This window comes from Gossypium hirsutum, unplaced genomic scaffold (genome assembly GCF_007990345.1).
Source record: "Gossypium hirsutum isolate 1008001.06 unplaced genomic scaffold, Gossypium_hirsutum_v2.1 scaffold_1258, whole genome shotgun sequence".
Classification (NCBI taxonomy): domain Eukaryota; kingdom Viridiplantae; phylum Streptophyta; class Magnoliopsida; order Malvales; family Malvaceae; genus Gossypium; species Gossypium hirsutum.
In genome coordinates, this window is record NW_024403522.1 from 1 (window position 1) to 10,780 (window position 10,780).

A 10,780-nucleotide genomic window follows, 5' to 3' on the forward strand; every position below is an offset into this window, starting at 1 on the left:
TACCCTCTCTACCAGCAATTCTTGCTCTTTGTCATTTCCTGGATTAGAACTGGAAGAAGGTCGGTGGCATCACCTTGCTGTTGTTCATAGCAAACCAAATGCTCTTGCTGGACTATTCCAAGCTAGTATTGCTTATGTTTATCTTGATGGGAAACTCAGGCACACGGGAAAATTAGGATATTCACCCTCTCCCATCGGAAAACCTTTGCTGGCAACTATTGGAACACTAGTTACTTGTGCAAGGGATAGTGACTTGACATGGAGACTCCGCTCTTGCTATCTTTTTGATGAAGTGCTCATGCCAGGTGCTATTTGTTTCATGTACATCCTTGGTAGAGCATATAGAGGGCTTTTCCATGATGCAGATATTCTTCGTTTTGTCCCCAACCAGGCCTGTGGTGGTGGTAGCATGGCTATTTTAGATTCATTAGATACCGACTTGTCTTTACCTCTTGGCACACAGAAGATTGACAGTACAAGTAAGCAGGGCGACTCTAAGGCTGATGGAAGTGGGATTGTTTGGAATTTGGACAGAATACGAAACCTTTCATTTCAGCTGTATGGTAAAAACTCATATTTGCATTTGATGGAACATATACTGAGGCTGTTCAATCATCTGGGACATCTTTCATGATCAATCTGGTTGATCCCCAGTCAACTGCTGCTTCTCCATTGGAGGTGAATATTATTTTCTCTTTTATTTCCAATTGTCATGAAATTTCATCTTAGCTGAATTGCTCGTCCTTTTGTTATCTATCCAGGTATACCACGTTTTGGGCATCTTCACGGGATATTTATATATGTAGGCAATGTGTGATTGGTGATACAATCCGCCCTATTGGTGGGATGGCTGTCATTTTGGCCCTAGTTCAGGCTGCTGATACCAGGGATATGCTCCATATGGCCCTTTCATTGCTTGCCTGTGCACTTCATCACAATCCTCAAAATGTAAGAGACATGCAAACACACAGGGGATACCATTTACTAGCTCTATTCCTGCACCGAAGGATGTCATTATTTGATATGCAGTGTCTTGAGATATTTTTCCAGATTGCTGCTTGTGAAGCTTCATTTTCTGAACCAAAAAATTGGAACGTACTCAAACTTTTACATCACCTACTGCAACTATCCATGAACCTAGCTTTGAGGATCTTAATTTCTCAAAGTTCCAGGATGAAACATCTTCAGTTGGATCTCATGCTGAGATGGATTATTTCACTGCCCCAAAAGATTCATTCAGTCATATTTCAGAGCTGGAAATCCAGATATCCCAGAGGAAACTTCAAACTGCATTGTCTTGTCAAATGCAGATATGGTAGAACATATTTTGTTGGACTGGACACTGTGGGTAACTGCCCAGGTTTCCATTCAAATTGCACTGTTAAATTTTCTAGAGCATCTTGTGTCTATGCATTGGTACAGGAATCACAACCTTACTGTTCTTCGCCGAATCAACCTTGTTCAACATTTACTGGCAACTTTGCAGCGTGGTGATGTTGAAGTGCCTGTTTTGGAAAAATTAGTTTCACTCCTTGGGGTCATACTGGAAGATGGGTTCCTGCATTCTGAACTAGAAAATGTTGTTAGGTTTGTTATTATGACATTTGATCCACCTGAGCTGAAACCGCAGCATCAAATAATGCGAGAGTCTATGGGAAAGCATGTGATCGTTAGGAATATGCTTTTGGAGATGCTTATTGATCTTCAAGTAACCATCAAATCAGAAGAGATGCTTGAACAGTGGCATAGAATTGTCTCCTCTAAAATAATAACATATTTTCTTGATGGAGCTGTTTATCCTACAAGTATGAGATGGATTATGACTCTTCTTGGTGTGTGTCTGGCTTCTTCTCCCACTTTTGTTCTTAAATTTCGCACAAGTGGAGGTTATCAAGGTCTGATGCATGTGCTTCCAAGTGTATATGATTGCCCTGATATATATTATATCTTGTTGTGCCTCATATTTGGGAAGCCTGTTTATCCAAGATTGCCAGAAGTCCGTATGCTGGATTTTCATGCGCTAATGCCAAGTGATGGAGGCCATGTGGAGTTGAAATTTGTGGAAGTATTGGAATCTATAATTGCTATGGCAAAATCCACCTTTGATAGGCTGAGCTGGCAGTCAATACTTGCCAGCCAAACTGGAAATCTTTCCCAACTTGTTGCGGAACTGGTGGAGGAAAATGCAGACACAGCTGGGGAGTTGCAGGGTGAAGCTCTCATGCACAAGACATATGCGGCACGTTTAATGGCTGGCGAGGCATCTGCTCCTGCTACTGCTACCTCGGTTCTGAGATTCTTGGTTGATTTGGCAAAGATGTGCCCTACCTTCTCTGCTGTTTGCAGACGAGCAGAGTTTCTAGAAAGCTGTGTTGATCTCTATTTTTCTTGTGTTAGGTTTGTTGTGAGAGCATTCCTCTTTTATGCCTAAATTATTTGTTTGCTTAATTGCAAGTCTAATATTTGCATAATGATCATTATGCATATAATGCTTAATTTGATTCACAAGTAATCTTATTTCAGTTTGAATTTTGTCTTGCAGGTCTGCTCACGCCGTGAAGATGGCAAGAGAGCTCTCTGCAAGACAGAAGAGAAGATTTTGAATGATTGTGATGATGATATTTCACAAAACACAGTCTCTAGCTTTGTTGCGGAGCAGGACAGCCTGCAAAGACTACTATCAGTGCTGGAAGCTTCCCTCAAGCACAGGTCAGTTCAATCTCTGAAGAAATGCCTATTTCTTCGAATATCCAGCTGATATAAAGAAGCGATTAAGCCTAGTACATCCAGAAGGAATTGGAGAAATGTTCCAGGAAGATGTCCAAGTTATTCAGGGAGCAGATGGTGATAGTGTGGATCAGGTTTCTGCTGCTTCAAGCACAAATGAATTCGGCTTCAATGGTATCAAAGACAATCTGGTGGCTATTCAACCACCAGATTCTCAGGGTTCTGTATCGCTTGCTATTCCAGATTCTCCTAGTTTATCTGAGAAATCCAATTCCAAAATCTCCTCACGCCCTCATCATCTCCTGTTATTTCTGCAACTTCATGGTCAAGTGCAAACCATAGTGATCCAAAATCCATAATTGCTGCACCTTCCATGGAGTCTTCTATGTCTTTAGTGCTTCTGACCAATCCTCAGACTTGAAGGCTGGTTCAGGGCCAACATCTGCAAATACAACTTTTCTGTCAGTCCAAGCTACTTCTTGAAGTGGATGATTCTAGTTACATGGTGGCCCTTGTTCTGCTGGGGCATCTGCTATGTTGGATTTTATGGCCGAGGTGCTGGCAGACTTTTGACAGAACAAATTAAAGCCGCCCAAGTGTGGAGAGCCTCTTGGAAATCGTTCCACTATATGTTGAAGCTGAATCTGTGTTGGTTTCCAAGGTTTATTTCTCGGCAGACTAATGAATTTTGTTGAAAGACGTCTCTTGCGTGATGATGAAGAAGATGAGAAAAAGCTAGACAAGACCAAATGGTCCTCAAACTTAGATGCTTTATGCTCGATGATTGTTGACCGTATTTACATGGGAGCTTTTCCCCAACCTGGTAGTGTACTGAAAACTCTAGAATTCTTATTATCAATGTTGCAATTAGCAACAAAGATGGCCGTGTTGAAGAAGCAGCTCCCGCTAGCAAGGGTCTTTTGTCTATCACAAGAGGAAGCAGACAACTTGATGCTTATGTACATTCATTCTGAAGAACACAAATAGGATGATACTCTACTGCTTCTTACCATCATTCCTGGTTACCATAGGAGAAGATGATCCTCTTTCCTCCTTGGGTCTGCTTATGGAACCCAAGAAACCATCACCCACGAGCTCTTCGCAAGAAGATTCAGGGATTGATATCTGCTATGTTTTGCAGTTATTAGTTGCTCATCGACAAGTCATATTCTGTCCTAGCAATCTTGATCCTGAACTAAATAGCTGTCTTTGTGTAAATTTAATTTCTCTTCTTCGTGACCAAAGGCAAAATGTACAGAACATGGCAATCGATGTGGTTAAGTATTTATTGGTTCATCGAAAAGCTTCTCTGGAGGATTTGCTTGTCTCTAAACCTAACCAAGGACAGCATCTAGATGTACTGCATGGTGGGTTTGACAAATTGTTGACTGGAAGTTTATCTGCTTTCTTTGACTGGTTTCAGAGCTCTGAACATATAGTAAATAAAGTAGTGGAGCAATCTGCAGCAATAATGTGGATGCAGCATATTGCTGTCTCTGCAAAATTTCCTGGGATAAGAATTAAAGGCATGAGGGTCGTCGTAAGAGGGAAATGGGTAGAAGATCACGAGATACTTCAAGGTTAGACCTAAAACACCGGGAGCAAGTGAATGAAAGGAGATATGCATTGGAAGTGGTTCGTGATACAATGTCTACTGAACTGAGAGTTGTCCGTCAGGAGAAGTATGGATGGGTTCTCCATGCTGAAGTGAATGGCAAACCCATCTCCAACAACTTGTACATGAACGGGGAATATTCCCAATCCATAAATCCACTGTGCCTGAAGAACCTGAATGGCAACTTTGCCCCATTGAGGGTCCTTATAGGATGCGTAAAAGCTTGAGCGCTGTAAATTGAGAATCAATAGTATCGAAAATGTTCTTGATGGGCAGTTGGAATTAGCTGAGGCTGAGCTCTTCAAAGGCAAACATGAGGATGGTCCTTATGATTCTGATTCTGAAGCAATATTCAATCCCTTGGATGATAGTTCTAAGCAGAATGGCGTTGACACTGAGCTATATGATGAACCATTGTACAAAGAGGCAGGTGATGTGAAGGATGTAACTTCTGTTAGAAATGACTGGATTGATGACATAGCTAGCAGTGTAAATGAAGCTAGTCTTCACTCAGCCGTTGAATTGGTGGAAAATCTAGTGCATTCTCCGTCCCTCTATCAGAAAGCATACCTGGAAAATCTGAATACGGATCTCCTATGCAGTTTATTAAACTGATGAAGTCAAAGCTACAGAGGATAAATCAGATAAGGAACTGCATGATAATGGTGAATATTTAGTTAGGCCTTATCTGGAACCTCGTGAAAGATACGGTTCAGATATAACTGTGAGCGAGTGGTGGGACTTGATAACATGATGGCATATTTCTTATAGGGGAACTTTGTTTGTATGTAATAGAGAACTTTTACATTGATGATTCTGCGTGCATATGTGAGAAGGAATTTGAAGATGATCTCTCTGTTATTGATCGGGCATTGGGTGTAACGAAGGACAGTATGACATTCCAATCAAATCAACTTCATCTTGGGCCACAGCACCAAAGACATTAGTAGGGGAAGGGCCTGGGCCTACAACGGCGGTGCATGGGAAAGGAGAAAGTGAGTAGCAGTGGTAATTTACCTCATCCTTGGCGTATGTGGAAGCTTGATAATGTTCATGAACTTCTGAAGCGAGATTACCAGCTACGTCCTGTTGCTGTTGAGTTATTCAGCATGGATGGATGTAATGATCTCCTGGTGTTTCACAAAAGAGAGAGAGATGAAGTATTCAAAATTTTGGTTGGAATGAATCTACCTAGGAACAGCATGTATGTACTTCATACAATTTATTGTCCTTTTCCCTTTAATTTTGCTTTTTATTGTGTGCATTAACTGATTTCCAAAATGAGCTGTGATATCATGATAGTGAAGAAACCACACACACCCCATGGATATGCATGTGTCTTTCTGTTACTCCAAATTTATTTGCTGTTTAACTTGACCTAATCATTTACCTTTTGTCCAATTTTTTTTTAATATACTATCCTTTGGTGTGCTTATGCTTCAATATTAAAGTGTTTGTTTTGCTTATCTTCTGAATTTTGGAGAAGCTTAACTTGGTAGTTTTTTGCCTTGCATCAGGTTGGACACTACCATTTCAGGATCTACAAAACAGGAAAGCAATGAGGGCTCTGTTATTTTTAAATAATAGCCAATTCTTTCTCAAAGAGGTGGCAAAATGGAGAAATCACCAATTTCCAGTACCTCATGCATCTCAATACCTTGGCCGGACGTGGATACAGTGATCTTACCCAATACCCAGTCTTTCCATGGTTCTTGCTGATTATGAGAGTGAAAATCTGGACTTGTCAGATCCCAAAACCTTCCGCAAACTTGACAAACCTATGGGATGTCAGACACCAGAAGGGGAACAGGAATTTAAGAAAAGGTCAATGTTACTATTTACTATAAATCCTTTTAATTAAAAGAAAAAGTGTTTCAGAATGCCTATCTTTGTCACACGTGTAGTGTGTGCCCCATAGATGAATAGTTATTCTCTGAATGCTTGCTGTTTTATGTACAATCATATCCTGTGATGCTTGTTTCTTTAACATGGTCTCTAAAATGAATGTATGAAATTGTATGCCTATATTATGCTAACATTCCAGTATCTTGTTATTTTCAGATACGGGGCTGGGATGATCCAGAGGTCCCAAATTTCATTATGGTTCTCATTATTCTAGTGCTGGCATTGTTCTTTATTTTTGATTCGCTTACCGCCATTTAGTGCGGAAAATCAGAGCTACAGGTGGCCAGTTTGATCATGCTGATCGTCTTTTCATAGCATAGGGAAACTTGGTGAGTGCTTCTGGGAAGGGTAACACTCAGATGTGAAGAACTGATTCCAGATTTTACTACATGCCTGAGTTTTTGGAAATAGATGTAGTTTTGACTTGGGGAGAACAGTCTGGTGAAAAGGTCTAACTGATTAAATTTAAGTTTGAGTTGTTAATATGATCCTTATATCTTGTTTGATACTATGTTAGAAATTCATCAGAGACTCATTTGTGTACTGTTTGTTCCAGTCGGTAGTTCTCCTACCCTGGCCAAAGGCAGTGCTAGGCAGTTCATCCAGAGGCACAGAGAAGCTCTAGAATCTGATTTTGTCTCAGAAAATCTGCACCATTGGATAGACCTCATTTTTGGATATAACAAAGGGGAAAGGTTGGTAATGGCATATTCTCCGTGAAGCATTATTTGACCAATGTTTCTTGAATTTTCTAATAATTGCTACTCACTATAACACTCACACTCACGTACTTGAGAAATGTGTCAAAATTCTTAAGTTTTCAGAGGTATGATTTTCCTGCTAATATAATTGCTGTAATTCTTTCTGGATGAGCTGTCATACCTGGTGGCATCTTCTTTTTTTTTCTTTTTTGTTTTTGAATGAATAATGTTTATTTTGTTGGCAATACTCTCTTTCCGAACCTCTTTCATCTTCATAGTTTGACTTTACGTACTGCCCCTATAGAGTCAATCCTAAATCCATGTCATTCCGAGAATATATGTCTTAAATCTTCCATTTTCTGCTTGTGATTCTGCAATTGACAGGCGGCTGAACAAGCTGTCAACGTTTTCTATCACTACACATATGAAGGGAGTGTTGACATAGACGCAATTACAGATCCTTTAATGAAAGCCTCCATTCTAGCTCAGATCATCATTTCGGACAGACTCCTAAGCAACTATTTCTCAACCCCATGCAAAAAGGCGGTCTGACAGAAAGCTTCCTCCTCACCCGCTGAAGCATTCAACACTTCTTGTTGCACATGAAATACGGAAAGCTCTTCTTCCATTACTCAGATTGCCAATTTCCATGAGAAGATTCTTGTTGCTGGGGCAAACACTTTGCTAAAACCTAGAACATTTACCAAATATGTTGCATGGGTTTTCCTGATCGGAGCTTGAGATTTATAAGCTATGACCAAGACCGACTCCTTTCAACGCATGAGAATCTTCATTGGGGAAACCAGATTCGGTGTGCTGGTTTAGCCATGATGGTCAAATTTTGTCACTGGTGCTGATGATGGTTCAGTTTCTGTTTGGAGAATCAGTACGGAAGGGCCACGTGCCTCGATACGGTTGCTCTTGGAGATGTGCTTTGTGCTCATACAGCCAAATCACTCGTCTTCATGTCAGTCAGCCTATATGCTGATTGTAAGTGGATCGGATGATTGCACGTTATCATATGGACCTGAGCTCCTTTGATTCATTAGCAGCTTCCAACTTCCAGTACCAGTTTCTGCAGTCCATGTGAATGATTTAACTGGTGAAATTTTGACGGCTGCTGGAATTCTGTTTGCTGTGTGGAGCATCAATGGGACTGTTAGCAGTATTAACACATCTCAGCTGCCTTCTGATACTATAACTGTGTGACACTGTACTTCTCGATTGGCTGGATCAACTGTACGTACAGTCCCAGAGTGGGCGTTAATCTGGCATATGGTTCACCACACTGAGCAAGGGAACACTGAAAGCAAGACCGCAAGCAGTGGAGCAGGAGTATTGGATTTGTGTAAGCCACCAGAATACAGATTGGTGCTCCACAAAGTACTGAAGTCTCATTCGCATCCAGTTACTGCCCTTCACATAACTTCCGACTTGAAGCAATTGCTGAGCGGCGATTCCAATGGACATTTGCTGTCGTGGACATTACCAGATATGCACTTGAAATCTTTAAGAATCTGGGGGTGATACCATTAAAACAATCATCATGTACTTTTCAGCTATAGGACCAGCTACCAGTTCTGTCCAAAGCATTTGTTGCGAGAGAAGCTGTGGTTCTCTCTCTGTCCATGGTAACACGAAAAGGAAAACCGAGGACAACAGGGCTGGCCAGGTAACTTTATAAGAGAAAGAGAAAGAGGATGGGAAATTTCTCCCAATCTTCTATATAAATGTTGAAAATTACAAGCCATTTGCCTGGCAGCTTGAGCTTCTCCGTTGTGAAAGCGGGAATTAGGGGTGACGAGTTTGTTGTAATTTTGACAGTGGAAGGATATTGCTTTTGAAAATATATCACTCTACTGGTATTTTTGAATGTAAATAGATATGGAATTGCCTAGCGTCAAATGAAGTTGTATATCAGGAAAATAAGAAAATAACGGGAGACGACAAGTGCTTGGGCATGGTTATTGTGGACCAATACCATTACAACATGCATGATTATTATGGTATTCCATTTTTAGTGACATTAAGTGGGCAAATTTGCATGGATTAATTGTGCCATAAAGTTTAAGGTTTGAATCTTGTATTTGTATTTAATTGTACATATTGTTATTTGTAGTAAAAATGTAAACACTAAACTTAATTCCTAAATATTTGTATTTAATTGTAACATATTTGTTTATTTGTAGTAAAAATGTAAACACTAAACTTAATTCCTAAAATCAGATTATAATCAGTTTCATCATCCTAAATAACGTGTGAATCAGACACTTGTGAACTTTGAGACTTTGGATTGTTTTAAATTGTCCTCGTAAAGTGTTATCTAGTATTTTAAAGGTGAATATGACTGTTCTTAATTGTTATTAAGGGTTAAATTCTGTTATTAGTCTATATGCTTTCGAATGTTTTGATTTAATCTTGTATTTTATTTGGTCATTTTTAGTGCATTATTTTTTACTTTAAAATTCCAGTCCTCACAAATGGAACTGTTAAATTTCAAGTTCTGCTACTTTCAAATCTGATGTAAAACATATTAACATATGGTAATGCATGTTAGCTATTATTTCTACATATAATCACTAAAATCCAGGATTAATGATTCATTGTATCAAGACTGAATTTAAAATTGAAAGTATAGAAGTTAGAAGGATCCAATAGGTATGGGTTAAATCTACATTGTACGCATATATATATATAAATTTGATTTAACTTCTATTGTTTGGATCAATATTAAAATTTCAAATTCTAAAAGTATAGGGACCAAAAATTAATCAAATTAAAGTATAAGGACTAAATCCATAACTTTTGCAAAGTACAAAGACTGATAGCTGAATTTAACCTATTAAAAAGATTCAATTACACGAAGAAAAAAAAAATGGAGCTTGAAATGTAAATGTTTAGCTCAAAAGTCTCGAATTCTGAGTCAAGTCCGAGCTGGTAACTGCTTAAGCTTGATTTGGCTAGGTTATAAGCTACTGTTTGGTATTTTAACAACTCATCTTGGCAGAACAAAAACTGCTTCTTTACGGCAAATACTATTGCTGCTGCTGCTTCTTCTTTTTTCAATTTTGATTTCTCATTTCTCTCCATTTTTATTTCCTTTTGCTTAATTGTGAAATGTCAAGTTAAACCTAACTGATGTTTTCTTTTTTAAAAATTTCTTTAGGCAAAGATCCCATGACCAAATTCACTTACTGCTGCATTCTGACATGTTGGATGTTTCCTCACCATTACTGTCAAATGCCAGTTTCTAAGGTTACTTCGTTAGAGTGTCAGCTATGGTATGTATTCGATTTGCGTAGAATAAATTAATTTGCAGTTTTTTCATATATTTAAAGCATTATAGCTCATATCTATGTTATCCTGGCTTGGGTGGTATGTTCAAAATGAATTTAAATGTATCTATTTAGAGGATCATATTCTTGTCTTTAAATATGAATGTATCTAACATAAGTGCTTTAAGAAAAATAAAGAATTCGAATAATATAGTTCATGTGATGAACTCTGAATTCAGGTCAGTCATTTTGTTATATTAGATTTTTTAGATCAAACTCTCTATGTTGCTTTGATTTTTTTTTTTTTGAAGTACCCCTTTTTGGCACTCGTTTGACATGGGTATAGGATATGATCATCTTGGACGCTTACACCGGAGTCCAAGTAACATAGCTAACTGAGCATCCTTTGTTGAAAACATTGGCATTCGGTTCTTAAAGCATCAATGGAGACTGTAGACTTCTACATAAGATTTTTGGCAGCCCTTAAGCTGTTCTAGTTGTTCTGCAGGATGTTAATATTACAAGCTTGACAAGTAGTGGAATTCTTGAAGACCCTC

The 10,780-nt window shown here is 38.9% G+C and overlaps 1 pseudogene; it reads left to right on the forward strand.

Annotated features, from left to right (window-relative positions):
• The first annotated feature begins 4 nt into the window (after nucleotides 1-4).
• LOC121227613 (protein SPIRRIG-like) lies at nucleotides 5-8,475 on the forward strand (annotated as a pseudogene).
• Nucleotides 8,476-10,780: the final 2,305 nt, after the last annotated feature.